Below are 21,739 nucleotides of genomic sequence, written 5' to 3'. Positions count from 1 at the left end.
AAGCCTTTAGCCAAACAGCGAGACATCTTTCTCCCACTCTTTCGTCAAAGTGTCCTGGGTGTCTGCGTATCTACTCTAGGGCAGGCACTGTGCTAGGAACATGTCAAATGAATGTTATCTCATTAAATCCTCTTACATTTCTGCAAAATTACACTTGAGGAAGCAGAGGTTGACCAACCTGCCCGAGAACCCAAGGCTTTAGGGGTGGGACTGAGATATGAACTCCAAGTCCAGCATTCTTTTCGCAGGCTACTGCCACCTTCCCTTGTACCCATGGCCTTCTGCTCTCACCCCCAGCATGAGATGGACCTCAAATTATTGAGATGCCTCCTTGCCTGGGAATTGCCTCTCGTTCTCCCTCCCCATCCTCCATTCCCAGTAGCCATCTTTGTTACACATGACAATGCCTATTGATTAGAAGTGTTTGGACATATTTTACTAGCCACATGCATGACGAAGTGGAGGAAGTAGGTCTGTAGAAAGAGAAGCAAGCAATTGCCCAGTAGAGAGGAGCTGGCCAGATCCCTGATGACTTTCTTGTCCCTGGTTGCACTTACTTCCTGAGGCCTGGCTGCAAGTCTGTCTTTGGGCTCTGTGTATCTTTATACTAAATTTCCCTTTTCTGCTTAGGCTAGCTTGAGAACTTATGCTCACCTATTGATGAGCATAACTCAATTTGGAGAGAGTTTGACTGATTCTTACTGAAGTGTACATGACTAAAAATCTCCCTCAGTATTTGTGGCGTGTGTGTTTACAGTCCTGATGCTTAATGCTTCATGTACCTTCTCTGACTTGAAGGCCATGCCCTCAAGCTTGTGCGATGCCACGTCCCTGGTAGAGAATACAATACGTATGAGGCTATAAGCTTGGGATGTCAGACCTCAGCAGTTAGCCCGGGTTTGGAGGGTCCAGGAGAATCTGGGCAGAGGGAACGAGCAAAGGACTCCCTAGCCAATCAAATCCCCACCACTGCCTGCTTGGCTGACCCAGCTGAGAGGCCTGAGATGGTGCAGACACCTCATGACTGTTTTCTCTCTCAGCAAATCTTGGTTGTGACATTAGGATGTGGCCTCTGCTCCCTCATGTTGCACAGGTATTTTTAATCCACAAAGGGAGCAGGCCAGCATGGCCATTCCACGAAGCTGTGTGTGTGTATGGGGCGGGGTTGGGGGGGTGATGTCCATGAGCCGTGCAGGAGCCTCTTGAGGCAGGAGAAGCTGCAGGGTTTGGCTGGGGAAGGCTTGCCGCTGCATCTCCCTAAAAGACCGTGAGGTCTGGCCAGAGGTAGTGGTGATGTGGCAATGCCCACGACCTAGACGATCTCCCCTTTCTTCCTGGGGGCTAAGGTGAGACAAAGTGCTAGAGTGAGCATCCTTGTCCTGGCGTGAGCCCAGGCCCTCTGCACTTCACCCATTGCTTCCATAACTTTCTCCTTTGGTCCGCACCATAGCTCTGCTGGGTGGGCTGTGCTCTGCATGAGGGAGGGGCGAAGATGAGGCGCTCTGCAGCCACTGCCTGGGTTTGAATCCTGTCCCCGCCATTTACCAGCGGTGTGAACGTAGACAAAGTGCTAACTGCTCTGCACCTCAATATCCCCATCTGTAAAATGGGAATCATGTGAGTATCTTCCTCCCAGAGCTGCTGAGAGCATCAAATGAGACAACGTGTGGAAGGTGCCAGCATGGAAGCTTCCTGGCACACACCATAAATGCCAGCTGTTGGTAACAGGTGGGATGGGTGCTACAATTTTGTCTATCTTACAGGTGATGGCTCTGAGGCACAGAGGAGGCAAGAGGCCTGCCAAGGTCACTCAGCTGGACAGCAGTTGTCCTAGGTCGGGTTTCCCCAAAGCAGACCCTGAGCTAAGGATTGCTTGATTAAGGCAGGGACAGGGAAGGGAAGGAAGCCAGGCCAGGCGCCACCTCAGGCCAAGTTTGGCAGTGGGTGGGCTCATTCTGATCCCACGGGGAAGCTCCACAATGTCACTTAGGCCTCAGAAGGTCCTTGTCAGAGGCAAGGATGCTGCGCCTGTCATGTTCCTGCTCCTCCGAGCAGTCCCCTCAAGGCCACCTGGGGGGAAACAAACTCCCAGGCACTACCAGCAATCTGGCCATTTGGGCAAAGTGGCTCCAGTAGCCCCAAGGCGGTCGTCCAGAAAAGAGTCACAGGTGCTCGCAGTCGGAAGCAGAAGCACCCAGAGTAGCGCCGGGTGGGGCGAGGTGGGATGTGTTGCAAAGGATCCGGGGCTCTGGCTGAAGCACCAGCACCGTCCTATTCAGTGGTGGAAGCAGGACCCCGAACTGCCACTTCCGGGTTGAAGTTCCCTCCGCACCAGGCCCCTCCATCCCTTAAATGACTTAATCCAGCAAGACGTGCACCAAGACAGACACCATCCTGCTGGGTTTGCACTTTTGGGGCCATCGCTGGCTCCCCCCACCTTTTGGTGGCAGTACTGAAACAAGGAAGGCCACCCCCACTCTGAGGACAAAAGAAGGCCTTCTCCTCAATCTGCTCCTTGTCTTTGGAAATTCGTGGCAACCATTTCAGTTTAAGCATATGACAATTAAATCGTTAAGAGTTCCAATGCCGAATTAATTACCCGGTAGAAAAGGGATCAATTGTGTAAATATATCATTTACGTAATGAGTCCTGGCTGTGATTTAGATGTCCAGGTTGGTTTTTCTTCCAGCTTCTGTTCTGAAAACAAGTCTAGCCTTTGGGCCAGGGCCAAACAAACAGCCTCTATTAGGTCCAAATCCAGAGCATTAAGTGGCCCAAATAGAGCAGGTGGGGGCAGCTGATACAGGGGCCAGGATTGTGGGAAGATTGGAGCAATTTGCCAAAATGAGCCGAGTTCTTCCTATTATTCTTCCTGTCTCTGCAGAAAATTACTCTTCAGAAACAGAGAGTGGAAGTTAAACATCCCCTTAAATGTCACTTCAGGCACAGCAGCCCGTTTCACTCGCTGGCACCCCCCTCCACCAGACACCGTCGTCCAATTGTGACAGCCTTTCCTGAAAAAGGAGCCACCGTGGGGTTCCAGGAGGCAGCAGAGGCCCCCAAACATTTAACATTCTTGGGATCATCAGAGCTAGCCCTCCAGCATGTAGCCTGCCTGCCCAGCCCAGGGGCCAGGTGGCAAGTTCACTTCAGGGCTGCTGCCAGCCAAGGCGTTAGGTGGGCTCCTCTAGGGTGAAGCAATCTCTGCTTCAAAAGCATTTTAATCCATTTAACAGTCTTTATCGAGCGCCCACTTTGCGTTGTTGTGTCCGTCCTTCCTCCCCTGACGCCCTCAGGCTGAGAGGAGACTCGCTCCCTCGTGCTCTCACCACACTGGGTTTATTGGCCTCTCATGGCACTGCACACAGCCCACGGCTGTCCCCAGGACACCTGAGAGCTGGAACTGCCCTGATCATCCAGTCTCCAGGGCCTGCAAGGAGCCCAGCACCTAGGGGACCCTCAAACGTGTTTGCAGAATGTCACCCAGCCTCAGGGGGCTTGGAGTGGAGAGAGGGGCTTCTCTGCACAGCTTTCTCAGCCAGGTGCCCATCACCCCTGGATCTCCCAGGGGACCTCCCTACTCTGAGATACAACCCATGCATCCAGGCTTTCTCTAGTCCCTTCCTTACTTCCTTCCACTCTGCATAAGGAACTACTCTGCACCTGCAGAGTTCATGAATTAGTGCTGACTTGAGTTCCCACACCAGTTCTGTTTGACTCCCCTATGTTGGCTGGGGGGGGGGGGGGGGGGCGGGGGGCGGGACACGGGAACCTGGAGGGATCATGCAGGCTTTTGCCTCCCCAAGACTCAGTTTCCTGATTTGAATAACAAGACTACTAATTTGTGATTACAAGATCCCCCACCAACCTGGCTCCTCCTGGGTGGGATGTATCCAAGAAACCCCTCCTGGTTTCCTCCTAGGGGGAAAGGGGCAGGAAGCTCATGCTGGATTTTAGAGGGTGAAACCTGGAACGTAAGTGGTTCAGGAAGCCTTGGCCTTGGGTAAAACGAGATTGGAGGGGGGTGATTATGCATCAAATGCCATGTCTTTGTCAGGAATTCATTGCTTAATTGATGTTTTATTGCTCCCACTGACACATGTGATCGAAATGAAATTGCATCTACAGGAGAGGAAGTGAAATTTATTTCTGCTTGTATCTTAATGGCAGGAATAAAGCGTCAATTAAACAATGAAGATGACGTATATTTGATGTATGATCTGAAGAAGGAATATTGCTCACTAAAATGTTATTTTACAATTTACAGTAATGGAGCACCTGGCGATAAGGAGAGGCACAGTTCACACATTTTCCATTATTTAAAAATAGCAAAAAATGTACCATTATTAAATAATGCAAGAAAACTTCACTTTTAATAGCATAGTATAAACATTGCACCAATAAGTGCTCTGTCAAGTTACCCAGCTAATGAATAACAGGGACAGGGCAGAGGAAAGGGAGAAGTAGACTAGGAAAAGACACATGTTTTTCCTGATCTTTAAGAAGAGATGGAAAAGGGAACTCGAGAAGCCAAAATCACAATAGGCGCTGCTTCCTGAGCTCCTGTGTGCCAGGCAGTACTGAACTTGACCTTGATCCTCAACCTCCCAGTAGCCCTGCTTTACAGACAAGGAGCTGAGGCTCAGAGGCCTCACGGGGGGTCACACTGCAAATAAGCAGCAAATGCAGGATTTGAACTCAGGTCAGCCTGACTTCGAGGGTCCTCTCTTTCCTTTCTGTCAGCAGATATTTAACAGACTAGGAGGAAAATAAAAGACAAATGTTCACTCAAACCCTCAAACTGGGGAAGGTTGAGGTATGGTGTAGGAGAAAGGTTTTGTGAATGCAGGGACAAAGATGAGGGGGGCAGGAGTTTATGAAAGATCAGAGGCCATGGGAAGGGAGTGGAGAGGGAGGAAATGAGAACCACAGGGAAGCACATGGAAAATTCTAGGAAAAAAGGAGGACAGGGTGGACAAATAGCTGAGTTATGTGCCTTTCATAAAGTTTGCCTTTAGTTCAGAAGTTAGTTTACGAAGAGGAAACCACAAACTACTTCATGAAAGAAATAGATTCTGTGAATTGAGGGTCTGTATATCAAGTCTAGAAATTTTGAATTTATTTTTGTTATTGAATTGGAAGTTTCTCCTTTTTCAGAAGATATATGGCCTCAAAATGCACCTGAAAGATGCCTATGACTATAGAAAAATGACTGGAAAAATTTCTTGCCATAATATGACAAACTGTTTAAAAGTGTTTATGCATCACTATAAAAATATTTAACTGAAAAATATTTAAAATATTTAACTAAAAAATATTTAAAATGTTTAACTAAAAAATATTTAACTAAATATTTAACTAAAAATATTTAACATTATAAAAATATTTAAAAATATTAAATATTTCTATTAAATATTTAATAGAAATTTAGGCAAAGACTGTAACCAGCAAGGCACAGACATAAGGAACAGATTATGCTCTCTATCAGTCAAATGAATGCAAGTTAAAGCCTCAATGAAATACCTTTTAATTATTAAGTTAGCAAAACTAAGGGAAAAAGGTAATGCTCAATGCTGATGAGAATGAAGAGAAATATTCTTACATCGCTGTTGGGAATGTACATCAGTATAAGTTTTCCAGACAATGATCTGGCAAAATGAGTTAAGAGCTTTTTAAAAGTTCAAACTTTTACCAGTAGGTTCCCTTAGAATATATCCTAAAGAAATACTTATAAGCTTAAACACACACACGCATACCCACATACACAAATATATACATCTCGCTGTTATTTGTCATACAATATGATCTAAATAAGCAAATAGTTAAATAAATTTGGGTATAGACAAACAGTAGAATGGAATGTTACATAAGCCATCAAAAATGGGGTTTTGAAGTCTATTTAATGACACAGAAAAGTCCTCATGATATAATCTTAATCAAAAACATTATATTACAAAGGATATGGATACAATTTTAAAAAACACTATGCGTGTGTATAGGAAAATATATACTTGAAAAATATAATAAAACTTCCACAGTTCTTTTTTAGTGATCAGATAATGGGTAATTTTATTTTAGTCTTTGTAGTTCTGTATAATTTTCAAATTCTCTAAGCAAATATTTTTGTAATCGGAAAAAACATATTCTAAAAAACAGCAAAGAACATTTGAAATGAAACATTTGAAGGAAAGTATTTTGAGGATAAAATATTAGTGCTATTTGTAACAAATCACAAAATGAACATAAAAGAGTTGGTGTGGGTTTCTATCCAGCATCAATTTGCTTTGAAATATAAGGACAAAATGACTGTCAAATAAATTCAAGTGAGTTTATTTAAACAAATAATAGTAGATGGGGGATTTGTCTAATGGTGAAGCTGACGGTTAAGAAGAAATTGAACTGGTCGTGCCCTGACAAGACCAGCCAGCCCAGTCAAATAGTGGATGAGTCTACCCCCTCCATCTGAGTATCAGACTAACCAGAGTGGTTTATACGTATGCAGAATATTTATTATTATTTTGGTAGCATGGTGGTTCCTAGCTAAATGCACAATGGGATTTAGGATTTGGCTCATTTTTAAACTGGTGACACTGATAGTCTCTTTTTTAGTAAGTGAATGTGGATGGAGTTGGTTTTTTTGTTTGTTTTGTTTTGTTGGCAAAAGAAAGAGTGAGAATTTTGTTTTATTTCATTTTTACTTAACTTGAAAGAGAGATGAGAGAGGAGGAGAAGAATGGCATGGTGTCTTCCCCCTTCTCCTGAAGCCCGTGGACTGGTTTGGAGCCCTGAGAAGGAGAGAGACTGAGAATAGAAAGTGAGGGAGCTATTTTCACACAGAATTTAAGAGACTCTGGGCTCAGGCATGGGGAAGGAGGCCAGTCTCATGCCTGCTTACAGAGGTAACATCCAGCACCCCCTGGCATGGGCTCGTGGTGGGCCCCAACAGAAGTGACAGTGGGATTGGCAGAGATAAATTCTTTGGAAGGACATGGGGCAAATCAAGAAAAGACAGGAAGCCTGGAGACCTGGATTTAAAAAAGCAGGATCCAAAAGAGTCTAGCCAGCAGTGAGCACAAAGTCCTGCCAGAAGAACTTTGTAGTTGGGTCATGGCTGTTCTGGAAGCCACTGCCAGCACAGGACCTCACCAGCATGGCCACCAGCCTCGGCTGGGAACAACCAGTGACTGTCCTGCTCCTTCCCAGAATGCACAGTCCCAGCAGGAGGATCTGACTGGTCAAGTCCAGGTCACTTGCCATGTTCTGGCTGCCAAGGGCGGGAGGACAGGAGATTTGCCCCACCTCTGTAGCTTCTTAGCAGAAGCGAAGCTCTGCCTCCACCTCCGAGGTGTATGAGGCCAGTGTTCCCAAGTCGGATGGCCAAAACACAGCAAATGTCCACTGTACAACTTCACGGTGGTGAGAGAATTCAGTGAGAAAATGAACACAAAGCAATTGGCACAGAGCCTAGACTACAATATGGGCTCATTAATGTCTACTCTGATCATTATTATAGTATTTATTACTATTTTAAGAATCATTGCACATAAAACTTAGACTTGGCCAATTGGGTAATCCTGCCAGGAACTCTGACTCCTGGGAGAGTGATGAAAGTTTTGTGCAAAGGTGGTAAGGGACAGTGCTGTTGAATCAACCTCTCAAATGACGGCTTTTGCACAGAAAACATTCCATTCAGAAGGAATAATCAATAATATCTAATCAATAAAGATCTAATCATTAACTAAGATCAGTAACCATGTGCACTGAGCTCCACAGAATGGGTGTGTGGATGTCCTTGGATCTTCAGCTCATTTGGGAAGGAGGGGTATTTGAGACTGAGGCTGCTGGATGCCTCCCCAGCATCCTCCCCTGTCTTCCTGGTAACAGGGAGGGCACGTTGCTGCCTGGAATGAGGGAGCTCCTTGCAGTGGAGCGGCCGTGCTATTAGGTTTTAGCCTACCAGGCCTAAGTGGAAGTGTTGTGAACATCTCTGGGAAATCTGCTTGAGGTTTCTGTTCTGTGTAGCCCAAATTAATCCTCCTCAGCACAGCCTTAGCATCTTCATCCACATCTAATGGGCGAGGAAGCTGGGACTTGAGGGGTTAAACAACACGTGTGGATGCCACGAGGTGAGTGCATGAAATTTCGGGGCTGGAGAGGTCAGGGCATCTCACCTGAAGAACCATGCTGCCTTCAACATACCGTACCATCTTGCCTTTTTAAAAAGCAGCATTATTGAGATATAATTTGCATACCATAAAAATGTACCAATTTAGAGTGTACAGTTTGATATGTTTTATCAAATGCCTGCACCCATGTAACCACCACCACCAAGATAGCGAGCATTTCCATTTCCCCAGAAAGTTCCTGGCTGCTGCTTTCCCCCTCCCTCCCCCAGCCTCAGGCAACCGCTGACCTGCTCCCTGTCACTATAGATTAGTTTTGCCCGTTCTAGGATTTCATATGAATGGATTCATACAATATCTACTCTTTCGAATCTGGCTTCTTTAGCTCAGCAGAATGTTTGGGGCTTGATCCAAATAGTTGCTGGTATCACTAGTTCGTTCCTTTTTCTTGCTGACTGGTACACCACTGTGTGGACGGACCACGATGGGTTTATTCACCTGTTGAAGCGTGTGTGGGTTGTCCCCAGTTTAGGGCTGCCACAGACATTTTTGTGCAAGTCTGTGAGGACATATGTGTCCATTTTTCTTGAGTAAATGCTTAGGAGTGGAATTGCTGTGTCACAGGGTAGGGTTATGGTTAAGTTTATACAAAACCAGCCAACAGTTTTCAAAAGCATTCCATGATATTTTGCCTTTTTAAAAACTGATTTTGAAAATCTGATTTTTAAACAAATTAATTTTGAAATTCTTGATTTATTTAGATGAGGTTCAACCTATGCCCCTCTGGGTGACCTTCTGTGGACACATAGTCCCTTAGATCTTGAAGATCAGGCTTGAAATCTACTGTGGACTAAATGTTCCCCAAATCCATATGTTGCAGCCCTAACCCCCAATGTGATGGTAGTAGGAGGTGAGGCCTTGGAAAGTAACTGGGATTAGATAAGGTCATGCGGTTGGAGCCCCCATGACGGGATTAGTGCCCTTACAAGAAGAGGAAGAGACCAGAACTCGCTCTTTCTCTGCCATGTGAGGACATAGCTAGAAGGCAGCTGTCTGCAAGCCTGGAAGTGGCCTCTCACCACAAGAGGCCATACTGGCACCTTGATTTCCAACATCCAGCCTTCAGAACTGTGAGAAATAAATTTCTATTGTTTAAGCCACCCAGTGTATGGTATTTTGCTACAACAGCCTAAGCTGACTAAGACAAAATCCTTGTTCAGCCTCTAAACGTGACCTTAAACAAGTTGTTTAACCTCAATGGGAATTAGCTTCTTCAGCTATAACATGTCTGACAATGGTAATAATATCCACCTCACCTGGCTGTCGTTGGAATTCAGTGAGATACTATTTGTGGAAATGCCTGGCACATCATGGTTGCTTGTTATCTTGACATTAGCTTTATGATGAGGGAATTTTACTGGAGAACAAGGCATCTTTTGTACTCTACGGTTGAAGAGCAATCCATCATCACATTTTATAAGTAGTAGAACTAAGTCCTTTCAAATGGATTTGCTTCAACAGTTCATATTAGAATTGTTGACACTTCTTGGAGTCATCATAGTCTAGATGGCTATGTGTAACTCAGCAGGTGGGAAGGCTGTTGACAACATTAATTGTTTCATAAATAGTGTCAGGATGGGATTTTTTTCCCCTTTGGCTTAAACCAAGTTACTGAAAAACCAATACTTTGCCATATGTTTATACTTTTCTTGGCACATAAACCAGATATTTTACAGACAGGGATGGGTAATAAAAAGCAAGTCTTCACTCAAGTCACAGGTTTGACTCTCCATCAAAGAAAAACACCCATAACCATCCCAAATCCACTGAAATTTTATCAGACTTGGTTGTAAATCTCAGACGTTGGAGACAGTACCTTAAGTAGAAATGGCCACAGAACTAAGGAAACCTCCAGGCCCCTTCTAGGTAGGTGATACGTCAAGTAAAATTCTGAACATGTGCTCCAATTTCTCACTGGCTTTCAGTATAGCAAATAAGTTAGGTGAAATAAATTTGGTGTTAGTAAGGATAACCAAAGAATTGTCACAATTACTAAGGTAAACTTGGTGACTCATTGGAATTTTTAATAGTTGAATTGCTATTAGTAGATGACTCCGAGGAGAACTGGCTGGCCTCCCGACTGCCCTGTGGTCATTTGCCATCACAGAGGAATTGCATCATGTACACATTCAACCTAAGTGCATTCCCCAGCAGCCAGAGGGTGAGAGAGATTGATTCTGAGCGTGTGCCCTGGGCTGAGCGTGGGAGCCAAGACCTGACCTTGCTCTTCCCTCCAGAGTCTCCTTTCTATGCCCCTCTCCCAGTATGGGAATCGCACCAACGCTGAGTGTGACTCTAGGGTTTCAAGTTTTGTCTTCCTCATATCACTGGCCCCAAAATGCCAACCAACTATTCTGTGATGGCGCTCTGCCCCCAAGCCTGGGGAAAACCCCGGTACCCGAGCCAGGCTGTTTGGGAGAAGACATGTCAGTCTCCCAAGTGGCAAGTAAATGTGGCATGGATACTACACCTGAGGCTGATTTAAAGAACTTTCCAGGGTGATTTTGTCACTTTTCACCACCCTCATTTCTGACCTGCGCCTTTGCTCCTCCGCCTGCAAGGACTGCCTGCTCTCCTGCCCCCACTAATTCAGGCCCAGTCCAGATCCAGCCTTTGGAGCCTCCTCACTGACCACAGCACCCCTCACCCCTCATTTCCTCTAGGGGCGGGCCAAGGGCTTTCTCTGTGTGTTCACAGAAAGTGAGCTTTGGAGCCAGAAGGGCCCTCACAAATTATCATCCTACGGCTTCCCTTAGCAATGAGCCTCCACTTCATAAAGGTGAACACAGGACCACAGCAGATGCAACAGATAGGAGAGGAGCCACCCCAGGGAAGCTGGGGGCAGGGCTGGGGTTTCAGCCAAGCCCACCATTTCACCAATAGCAACAACGAGAAAATGTGCCTGCAGCCTCACATTTCTGACATTTGTAAGCAGAATACAATACAATTGCAAACATTTAATTTTTCTGGAAGAAATTGCCAGAAACTGTTGACGGTGATTCCCTTTGTGGAAGGGGCTGGGGTCTCCGTCGCTTTTGATTTTTTTCATACTCTTCCACTGAAGAGGCAGAAGAGCATCACGGTTACACTAGTGGGCACTAGAAACAGGTTGCTGGGTTCAAAACCCGGCACTGCCCCATCTTACTGGGAGAACCTTGGCCATGTCCTCACATTCCCTGTGCGTCCATTTCCTTGTCCATAAGCCAGGATAATTACTGTGTTTGCCTTGCACAATTTTTTAATCTGAGAAAAACACAAGTGCTCTGTAAATATTAGCTACCTCTCTCGTCTATTGAACTTTCTGAGTATACCTACCCCCTTTATTTTAAAAAGGTCAATATGTATTTTCTATGCAATATGATTATGGAATTTTCTTCTTTATAATGTTTTCTTTTTATAAAATCCTAGTAAGCATTTAAGAAAATAAAATATAATTGCCTCAATGTTTGTACAAGAGATACCCATATGAGTAGGGGGAAGAGAGATGGAGTGAGGACAAACGTCTCTATTTTTTGGGGTCACATAGACAAAAAACCCAATAGGAGGGTGCTGGCCCCCCAGGCTCCCTGGATTGTGCTATCTCACGGCCCCATTTTGGCTGGGCCTCTGCTAGTCTCCCTGGCTGCTCTGGAGACGGGCTGGCCGCATGAAATATCTCTGGGGATCATTAGTCTGGAAAGGATTTATTCCAGAAGAAATCAGGCCCTCTGGCCCCCTGCCTCTGACAAGACTGCTGAAACTTTTTTTTCTTCAACTTACATTTTAATTAAGAAAGTCACCCTTTGGTGAAAATTGCAAAATTCTTGTACTTAAGAATCGATAAAATGTGCGCAGTCTAAAATGAGATTAATAATGGCCAAACTATCTATTTTGGGTGTAATTATTTATTCATCAAAGAAAACCAGCTGCTTAAAACCGTAGTCCATCATGAGCGCATCGGACACTTCCACTTCAATTCTGCTGTTAAAATTCCCCTCTATTGCTCCATCTGGTGTTAAATATAAAAAGCAGGAAGGTTCATTCTCTACCTGCATACATTTTAAATAAGAATTTCAACATTATCTTGTCCATTTAAAATAATTGTATGAAAATGTGAAGAAATATGATCTTGTAAAAGCTGCAGTCTGACGCACCCAGGGGGTGAGCGAGAAAGAGCAAGGCCGCTATTATTTAAAATTCATGGAGACCATGGCAAGATTGATCGCCAGAAGCTCCTTCCCAGGACTGTCCCGGAGCCTTCAGGCGGGAGGCTGAGGCCTGGCCAGGGGCTCAGCCAGGGCCCCAGACCCCAAAAAAGCCTGAGGACTTTCACTGCTTGGCCTGGGCAGTGACAGGGCCTGGGCGGATCCCTCAGGATTCTTGCCCTGCGTGGATCCCCATCAGGCCTGCCTACGGGAAGGAGAAGAACCGAGGTCTCTGTTTGGGGTTTGGGTAAGCCTGAGCCTCCCTGTCACACCCCATAGGCTGGGGTGGGTGGAGGCTGGGGTTGTGGAGCAGGGAGTCAGGCTGAGGCTGGGGAGAGAAAGGCAGAGGATGTAATGTCTCCCTTTCAGGGCTTTAGCTGGAGTCTGAATAATTTACCATCCCCTCGCTGTTATCACCGGCTCCTAGAGGGAAGAGGAGCTGGGAATCACAAAATATTTCCCCTCGCCTTTGTCTGTCCCTCCTAGCAGGCCTCTGCAATGGAGGGGTCCTGGACAGAGCCGGTGACTTTGGGTTCAATTCCTGTTTTCTTTCTGTGTGATTGTATTCGCTTCCTATGGCTGCTGTTATGAAGTACCACAAATTTAGTGGCTTAAAACAGCACAGCTTTATTATCTTACAGCTCTGCAGGTCAGAAGTCCAAAATGGGTCTGGGTGTCATCAAGGTGTCTGTGGGCCTGAATTCCTTCTGGAGGCTCTAGGGGAGAATTCGTTTCCTTGCCTTTTCCAGCTTCTAGCGGCTGCCACATGCCTGCCTCCCAGTCCCTTCCTCCATCTTCCAAGCCAGCAATGAAGGGATGAGTCCTTCTCACAAGGAGTCACTGACTCTCCTGCCTCCCTCTGTCCCCTATGGACCCTTGTCATCACAAGGACCATCCAGGATCCTCTCTCCATCTCAAAATCTTTAACTTCATCACATCTGCAAAGTTCGTTTTGCCATGAAGGTGACATATTCACAGGTTTAGGGGATTAGGATGTGGACTTCTTTGGGGGCCATTATCCTGCCTACCTGGTGACCTTGGACAAAGTCACTTGGCCTTTCTGGGCCTCTGTTTCTCTGACCTAAGATGGAACGTGCCCAGTACCTCATGGCGTTCTTGTGAAGATTTAAGGAGATAGAGCAATAAGTATGTTTTGTAATTTGTTAAATTCCTTACAGAGAGAAACTATTTTGGGTGCATTTAAAGAAACTCAGTTGAAAAGTCCTCTTCCAGAGGCGGCATGCAGAGCTGGATTCTGCTTAATTGCATTTAACATTTTTTCCTTCCTAAACCAGTCTGTGCCTGCAGGCAGCTCGGTTCCTGCTCTAACACCTCATATTGGGGGTAAACTGTGAATTTCAGGGAGCCTTACTTGTGCACATGCAGGCAGGACATTTTAGCACATACTCTTTGCTTGTCAGTCCCCAGATGGAGCCCAGGACAGAGCTGCCCACACATGTAGAAAGAAGCAATCGGTGAAACCAAGGCTGCATGGCAGCAATAGTAAAGCAAGCCTATGCCCCTGCTGATGGGAAGAGGAGGCCTGTGGTACAAGTACCAGCTCTGCCATTTTGTGGTTGACCTTGGGCAGGTCGTTTCTGGGCTTCTCCTCCACTTCCCCATTGATAGAATGATGGCGGGTGAGGTATTGGTCCCTGCCCCTAGCCATTCATTAATGTCTTCAAGATGGCAGATGAAGACACCGGGGGCTGAATTTCAAGTGCCTGGTTTATTTGGGTGCAGTTGCAGCTTCATAATCCCCAAAGTCCTGTCATCACAGAAGGTCCAGGAATCTGGATCTAGAACTTGACTCTAAGGAATTCACTGATTCAGTTTCCCAAAGTGTGCCCATGGATCACCTGTCACCTTTGGAGATGGGTGGGAATTTGTTAAAATACAGATTCCCAGGGCCGGCCCCATGGCTTAGCGGTTAAATGCGCGCACTCCGCTACTGGCGGCACGGGTTCAGATCCCGGGCGTGCACCGACACACCGCTTCTCCGGCCATGCTGAGGCTGCGTCCCACATACAGCAACTAGAAGGATTTGCGACTATGACATACAACTATCTACTGGGACTTTGGGGAAAAAAAAAAAAAAGGAGGAGGATTGGCAATAGATGTTAGCTCAGGGCTGATATTCTTCAAAAAAAAAAAAAAGCAAAAAAATACAGATTCCCAGGACCCCCTCAACATCTGGGCCGGGGCCTAGGAATCTGCATTTGAACACAAAGCTCCCCAGGGATTCTGATATGCTCCCAAATTTGAGAACCACAGCTCTGACCACAGCGTCAGCTGCATGAAAACAGGGCTTGATGCACTTCTGTTTGAAACTTTCAGCCTTCTCCCTAGGCCTCTGAGAGCCTCCTTCGCAGGACTGAATTGAGCGTTGACTTTCACAACCCTACCCAGCCTCTGTCTCTCCAAGACCATGTGTCCTCGGGTCCAGGAAAGAAATCCCCCTATGGGAAAAGAGCTCTTGGAATAAGGAATTTCCATATGAAGCAGAGATGCACAGGGGCTGAGTCAGCTGGCCCCACCTCCGTGTCTCCTCCCAGCAGGTGAGCGGCCACCTGTCTCCATCATGCCCGAGGCTGCCCAAGAGCTCCTCCTCCCCTCCCCATATTTCCCTTTAAACTCTGTCATTTGTACAGCCTATTAACCTTTAACTTTATGACTACCCAAAGATGAAATACTGGCAGCATTTAAGGCTGAGAATACTCCAGCCCTACCTTCTTAGTTTGCAACAGGGGTGAAGCACTTTCTCTTAAATCAGTCATTTTTAATATCAGTCACAGAGACACTACTCGTGGAGAGTATTTTTGGCTCCACATCGCCAGCTGATTCATAATAAATGTGGCAGCACTGGTTCCCACCTCCATACTGCCCCTCGGAGCAGGAGTTCTTCCCGTTAGCTCCTGGGATAAAGTCCTCTATGTATTATACCACCTCCACATAATGGAATGAGGACCTACCAGGGCTGTGTCGTATGCATGATGTCAAATCCTCATAAAGACTCTGATGAAATATGCATATTTACCTCCATTTTAGATAAGGAAACTCAGGCTCAGAGAAGTTAAGTAGTTTGACTAATGTCACCCAGCTATTGAGTGACTGGGCAGGGACTGGATCCTAGGTCTGTTTGACTCCAAACTTTGTGCGAATAAGCCAAAATCATCTAAGTTCACCTTTATCAGCCTAGTCATACTAGATCTTTGAGTGACAGTTGCTGTCTGAATTTGATGTGAGAGTGTCCCAAGAATGCACCAGCTTTAGCAAGAAGATGCCCCCTTGGGGGCAAGGGTATGGGTGGAAAGTCTTAGACCCAAATGAGTTTGAGATCCAGCTCTGAGACTTGCCTGAGGATGACCAACCATCCTGGTTTGCCAGGGACAGCCTTGGTTTCAGCCCTGAAAGTCCCAGCTGAACAGGGACAGTTGGTCACCCTCCTTACCAGGGACATCCTGCCTCTGAGCTTCGAGCTCCCGGCCGTGAAGTGGGGACGGTGCTGCTTGCTTCAGTGGGGGGCGTGAGGCTCCTCCCACAGAGTGGTGTCTGGCAGCCCGCGCTCACCCACAGCGGGTGCCATCAGGACCCCAAGGGAGACTGGTTACCAGGGAAGCTGGGTAACCAAAGGCAGGTCTGAGGCCGAACAGGGCACCTGGGAACCAGCAGGGGCTGGGTCTGAAGAGAACACAACTTTAGCTGCTCTGTGGTTCTCCCTAGACTGATCACCCTACTGACATATTCTAGACTCACACATCATGTCTGTTTTATTTATTGCCCCGACTAGCAGGTAAGCTCCAGGAGGTGGGAATTTTTGTCTGTTTGCTCCACTGCTGTACCACTGGCCCCTAGAACAGCACCTGGAACTTAAGTAGGCTCTCAGTAACTTTTGTTGTATGAATGAATGAATGAACCAGGGACCTGGGCTACTGGGTTCTCCATGGCTATTGAGAAGCATCACCAGGTGGCCAATGAACTCAAGCAGAGCTTCTGAGGGGCTGTGAGGGGCCGCTTAATCCAAAAAGATGACTGTGATGGGGGTGGGAGCACTACGTTGCTGCTCCGGAACCTGCTCTCCATCAATGCCACCTGGTGGCCTGGATTCTTTGTGGCATTTCTCTCCCACAGACCACAGATCCCTGAAGCTGAGTCCGGGCTGTGGCCCCCTCTCGGATCTAAGCATACTGTCTCCCAGCCCTGGCGTTGAGTTCCTGACCAGTCAGGCCTTTTCTATTTGAAGCTATGACCCGGGGTACCCGGCATGACCCTCAGGATGTCTGCACCTGCACAACAGAGCCTGCGACAGAGCTCTGTCACATCTGGCCCCCACATACCTGCTGATTACAGCCCGCCTGTCTGGCCTCAGCAGTGGGCAGCAGCGAAGGCCCAGCTCAACAGAATTCAAAGCGAATTAGGAACAGAGACACTGGCATGGGTCTAGTTCATGAATTAGGCCCAACTGTGATGTTCCTAACTTTTTAACATTTATGTAAAAATTTCCCTCTTGTTTTGGTGCCATTTTACGGTTAGTGTAAGGCCAGTCTGAAAGATAATATATTGTGACTGTTATATTATTTATTTTCAAGCCAACTTATTGATTGTTGCGTGCTGAAAATGACAAATGGTGTCTGTGCGAGGCACGGTCAGCAGGTTCTATTAAAGAAATGATAGTATTGCTCATGGATTGTTAAAAGGTTCAGTTTAGGTTCTTTATAGGTTTATATCCATCACTATTTAATGACCAAATGATGAAAAATATGAGCTGTGGGGACAATTTTTTTCTGTTGGAGTTTTATGTTTAAGCAGTTAGCAAAATAAGATATTCCGTTTTGGTGGGGGAGTAGGGTGGCAGCGAGGGGACCACAGTAAGATTTTATTTCTCCAGATTTAATAAATTGTAATAATTAATGTTGCAGATATTTAACCAAGCAAGAGGATGCTGAAAAAGGAGAGTGCTGCCAGGCTGGGAGAGAAGCCATGAGAACCCCCCAACAAGGGCACCTGCTGCTGAAGGTTCTACTGGTTTCTACACTGGATTGTAACCATCTGCTTCTTGTGGCTTTGGTGGTGGGGGTATGGGGCTCATGCTAGGATGACGAGTCAAAGGACAGGCCTCCTGGGGAGCAGTCTCCCCTGCTGGGTGGGAAGAGGAGGAGTCCCCAAGTCAGAGAAGGGACTGCAGGCTCTGCACTTATGGTTGACTGTCTGCAAAGCCAGAGGCCCCCAAAGCATCCGGAGGGAGGAGAGCTGTCACTGGACATTCTCCGAGGGGGTCAGGAAGCTGTTGCAGATGACTGGGCATCTGGTGCCGAGAGGCTCAGCCTTGGCCTTTTATATGCTGAGCCAAGGAGAGCAAGAAAACCCTAAACTGTCTGCTGGTGACTTGGGGACTCCCACCAGCCTGCTGTTGTCTCAGACAGTCAGGGCTCTGCAGTGGGAGAGCACTAGGGCAGGCCCACTGAGAATGCCTGTGGCAGAGGGAGTGGAGAGGCCATTTCTCCCTGGGGTCTCTAATAGAACTACTCTCAGGAGGTATGGGGCCGGCAGAGGAGGGCCTACAGAACAGCCTCAGCTCTCAGGTCTCTGCAGGGAGGCATCAGTGTGCTGGTTCCTCCCTCCCACTGCACCAGGTGAGGCTCCTAAAAGAGTAGCTCAGCTTGGGGCCCACAGTACCCCCTTTCTGAGGTGCTCAAGGGGCCCACCATAGGGCCCTCCCTCTTCTAGGGACCCTGAGGCTGGCTCCAAAGGACAGGTGCTAATTAGGAGTGGAGTGTCTGGGCAGGAGGGTTGAAGGCGGGTAACAGGATTTGAAGATGTTTACCAAGTATGGCAGAGGCTGAGAGCTGGCCACCACAACCTGATTATTCTCCTGGGCACTAGCCAAACTACATTTCCCGGCCTCCCTTGCAGTTACCTGGGGCCACGTCACCTCTTGATATCTCTGAATCCCAGGCCTGGCCCGTGAAGATCTCCCACGCTCCATCTTCAGTGTTCTCTTTCCATTGGTCAACATTCATGCCCAGGGTGACTTCAGAGGCCACGTATTGAAATTGGGAGGGCCTCTGCTCTCTACCCTCAATGACAGTGGGGAAACAAAGCCTTCACCGCTACTCCACAGCCAACCTAAACTGCCTTGAACTATTTACATAAATGTGAAATAAACTTTGTTGGGGCCATTACTCATTTTGGGGTCTGTTAGTCTATCTCAACTAACATCCAGGAGTATATGGTCCAATTCTGTGGAGAATGCCTGTATTAGTTAGGAACTCAACTCAAACCAGCTCTAAAGAAAAGGGAATTTTCAGATAGGGTTGGCCTCAGGCACAGATGGATCCAGGATAAAGGTCTGCACTATTCCACCCACTCTCCATGCAGTTCTTGCTCTAGGATCTGCTTTTCTGTCTAAGTTGGCATGAGCCAATCCACACCCACTCCCAACTCCCACCAAAAACTAAAGACCTGTGATTGGCCCAGCTTGAGTCATGTGGCCATTCCTGACCCAATCACGGTGGCCAAGCAGATGGAGCCCTCTGATTGGCCAGCCATATACCTCTGGCTATGGGGAGAGCAGAAGGGGTTCCAGGAGGACATAGCCTGAGTGGCCAAAAACAGTGGCCACCACACAGTGGGGTTTTCTCCTGTTCACTGATTTATTCTTACTCTCAGGCCTTTGTTGAGGTAGAGAAGGTGGTTCACAAACAGAAATCATTTGACTTTCTGTAGTGACGTGAAGAATCACATGAGGAGGAAGCCTGTGCTGAGGTGCTTAGCTGTACAACTCCCACAAGGCCCTCAGCCTCTCTGTTTCCTCGTCAGTTTGTTCAGGAGGGCTAATCACATCACCCAGGGAAGCTATAAGGATCGAGTTCGAGAGCTATGTGGAAGATCATGGCATGTGGAAAGAGATGTGCAAGGGAGACAGGCTGTCGTCTCCATGCACCCCACCCCCACAAGGCCCTCCTCCAGGGGATATGCTGCCAGGCACCCCTCCCTGAGAAGGGGTACCACGCCCTCTCCCAGGACCCCATGGCATGTGAGAGTGGTCAGATTTCCTAGTCCTCAGGAGTGGCAATGCCCTTGGCACTCACCCTGTCAGCCTGGCCAAACCCCAGGAAATGCTGCTGGCTGAGGATGTGAGGGTCTCCCAGGCAGAGGGGTCAGTCCTGCAGAGAGGTGGGCTGCTTCAAGTTCCATGCCTGGGACTCCAAATATGCCATTATCTCCCTAATTTAAGATAAAGGGTTTTCCTTAAGGACAGAATGACTCGTTGGAAAGTGTTTGGGCTTTGGTGGAGGTCCTAGGTCTGCCCCTTGTCAGCTCTGTGCCTCTTAGTCAGTTGTTCATGTTCCCTGAGCCTCAGTTTCCTGAACTGTAAAATGGGCACCTCGCAGGGCACAGTTGTGAGAATTAAGTGAAATGTGAACTGTGAGAGCACCTGTCACCCTGCCTGGCATGAGCGGGTGCCCAACAAACACGGTTCCTTCTGGCAAACATGTAAATAAGTGTAAATAGAACAGGCGGCCTTACTTGTATGCATGTTGATTACACTTACTCCAAAATAGCTTTCCCAGGGGAGCGTGAAGAGTCAACATTAGCAGTTTATACTTTGGGGTGAAACTCTGCCATTTTTCCTACTGTCATCTGAAAAATGCCAACATTCCAGGGAGATCCTCAGCCCTTTCCCTGTTGTATTAACAAGTGACCACAAATTGGGGACCTAGAACAACAGAGATGTATTCTCTCCCAGTTTAGGAGGTCAGAACTCAAATCCAGGGGTCGGCAGGGTTGGCTCCTTCCAGAGACTCCAAGGGAGAATCCGTCCGTGCCTCTCTCCCAGCTCCTGGTCGGTGTCGGCGATCCTGGGCTTGTAGCTGCATCACTCCTCCGACTCTCCGTCACATGAACTTCTTCCCTGTGTGTATTTGTGTGTCCTCTCTTCTTAAGGACACCAGTCATTGGATTTAGGGCCCACCCTAATCCAGTATGACCTCGTCTTAACTAATCACATCTGCAAAGACTCTATTTCCAAGTAAGGTCACTTTCTGAGGTTCCAGTGGACATGAATCTGGGGGAGACACTATCCAAGCTACTATACCTATCCCCGGTGGGAGAGGAAGGGATAAAACTCAGGGCCCAGGGAGGCAGAGGTAGAAGTCCTGGGTGGTGCAGGCAAACTTCGCTGACTGCGCAACTTTTTCCAGGTCCATTTTAAGATGACAGCCCCAAGAGACACTCTTGTCCTCTAGAAAAGAATGTATTCCTCTGTAAGAATACACTAAGTGTCTCCTCATTAGGCACGGCCCTCCAAGGAAGGAGAAGGAAGAGGAAACTTCCACTCTTTCTCGCTTGTTTCCATGCCCCTTCCCTCACTTCCCACATTCACTTGACATCTTCTAGGCAGTAAAAACAGACGACTCCGAGGGGTGGTTCTATTGCTAGGAGCAAAGCCCGCTCAGACTAGCTTACGTAAAGGGGGCTTTGTTAGGACACAGAGAAATTCACAGAGCCCAGGGCAAGAATATGATGGTCCTCATGACGGCCAGGAACCAGGAAGCAGCTGCTCTCTGCATTTCTGGGGCCCCACAGCCTCTCATTTCCACTTCCGGCCGATAGAGAGGCGCCCTCTGGGTCGGGCATTCATCTGATGTCCAGCAGTCACCACCTGCTAATTGTGTAAAGACAGCTCAAACGCAGATGCTGGGTCTCCCCTGTGAAGGCACATGTGAGCACTCTACTGGAGAGGGGTTAGGCAGACAGGCGCCCTAGAAAGGCTCTAGAAGGACCTTAAAATAATTCCCTTGCCTCGCAGAGAGACCCAGGGAGAACACTCATGAAACCCGCATGCACCGGCCTGGTGCTCCTGTCTCTTTCTACCAAGACTCCGCGGGTCTCAGCTTTGCTCAGAACAGTCAGTCCAGCCTGTGGCCGGTTACTTGAAGCAAGTCTCCAGGTAAACTCCCCAGAATGAGAACGCTGGCTTCATGTGTGTACGTTTGTAGGTGTGTAGTTACTTTCCCATCTATTTATTTTCAGTGATGCACTTCTTCCTGTGTCAGAGGTGGGCTGGTTATCAAACAGTGGATTGGTCAATGTGAGATCATCTGCAAGGCTGGACTATAAGTCACCGTCACGAGTTAGGGGTCTGGTCCATACATAAGGGGCAGCCAATCCCTCCTTGTCCCTGCTAGGTTGGAGGAGGCTGGGAATCTTGGCTGCATGTCCAAGTGTTACTTGGCCAAGATGAGGGAGGAGCCCTGAGCTTCCTCACCCACCGCACCGGCCACTTCTCTGGGAACGCTTGCTGTGCTCCCGGTGGCTCTGGGACTGCTAGTCCCTGGACACAGAGCCAATGAAAACCTAACAGTTGTC

The 21,739-nt window shown here is 47.5% G+C and overlaps 1 long non-coding RNA gene across 1 annotated transcript in view; it reads left to right on the top strand.

The window, feature by feature from the left end:
- Positions 1 to 21,739, top strand: part of LOC147916920 (uncharacterized) — a 38,161-nt gene that overhangs the window by 13,636 nt on the left and 2,786 nt on the right. Inside the window, exon 2 of the long non-coding RNA XR_015552587.1 lies at positions 17,287 to 17,408. This is a non-coding gene — a long non-coding RNA (uncharacterized LOC147916920). The remainder of the gene's footprint in view (positions 1 to 17,286; positions 17,409 to 21,739) is intronic.

This window comes from Ceratotherium simum, chromosome 6, assembly GCF_057802395.1.
Source record: "Ceratotherium simum simum isolate JZ-2026a chromosome 6, ASM5780239v1, whole genome shotgun sequence".
Lineage (NCBI taxonomy): Eukaryota > Metazoa > Chordata > Mammalia > Perissodactyla > Rhinocerotidae > Ceratotherium > Ceratotherium simum.
The sequence above is the reverse complement of the archived record's forward strand: the minus strand, read 5'-3'. Positions and strand labels throughout refer to the sequence as shown.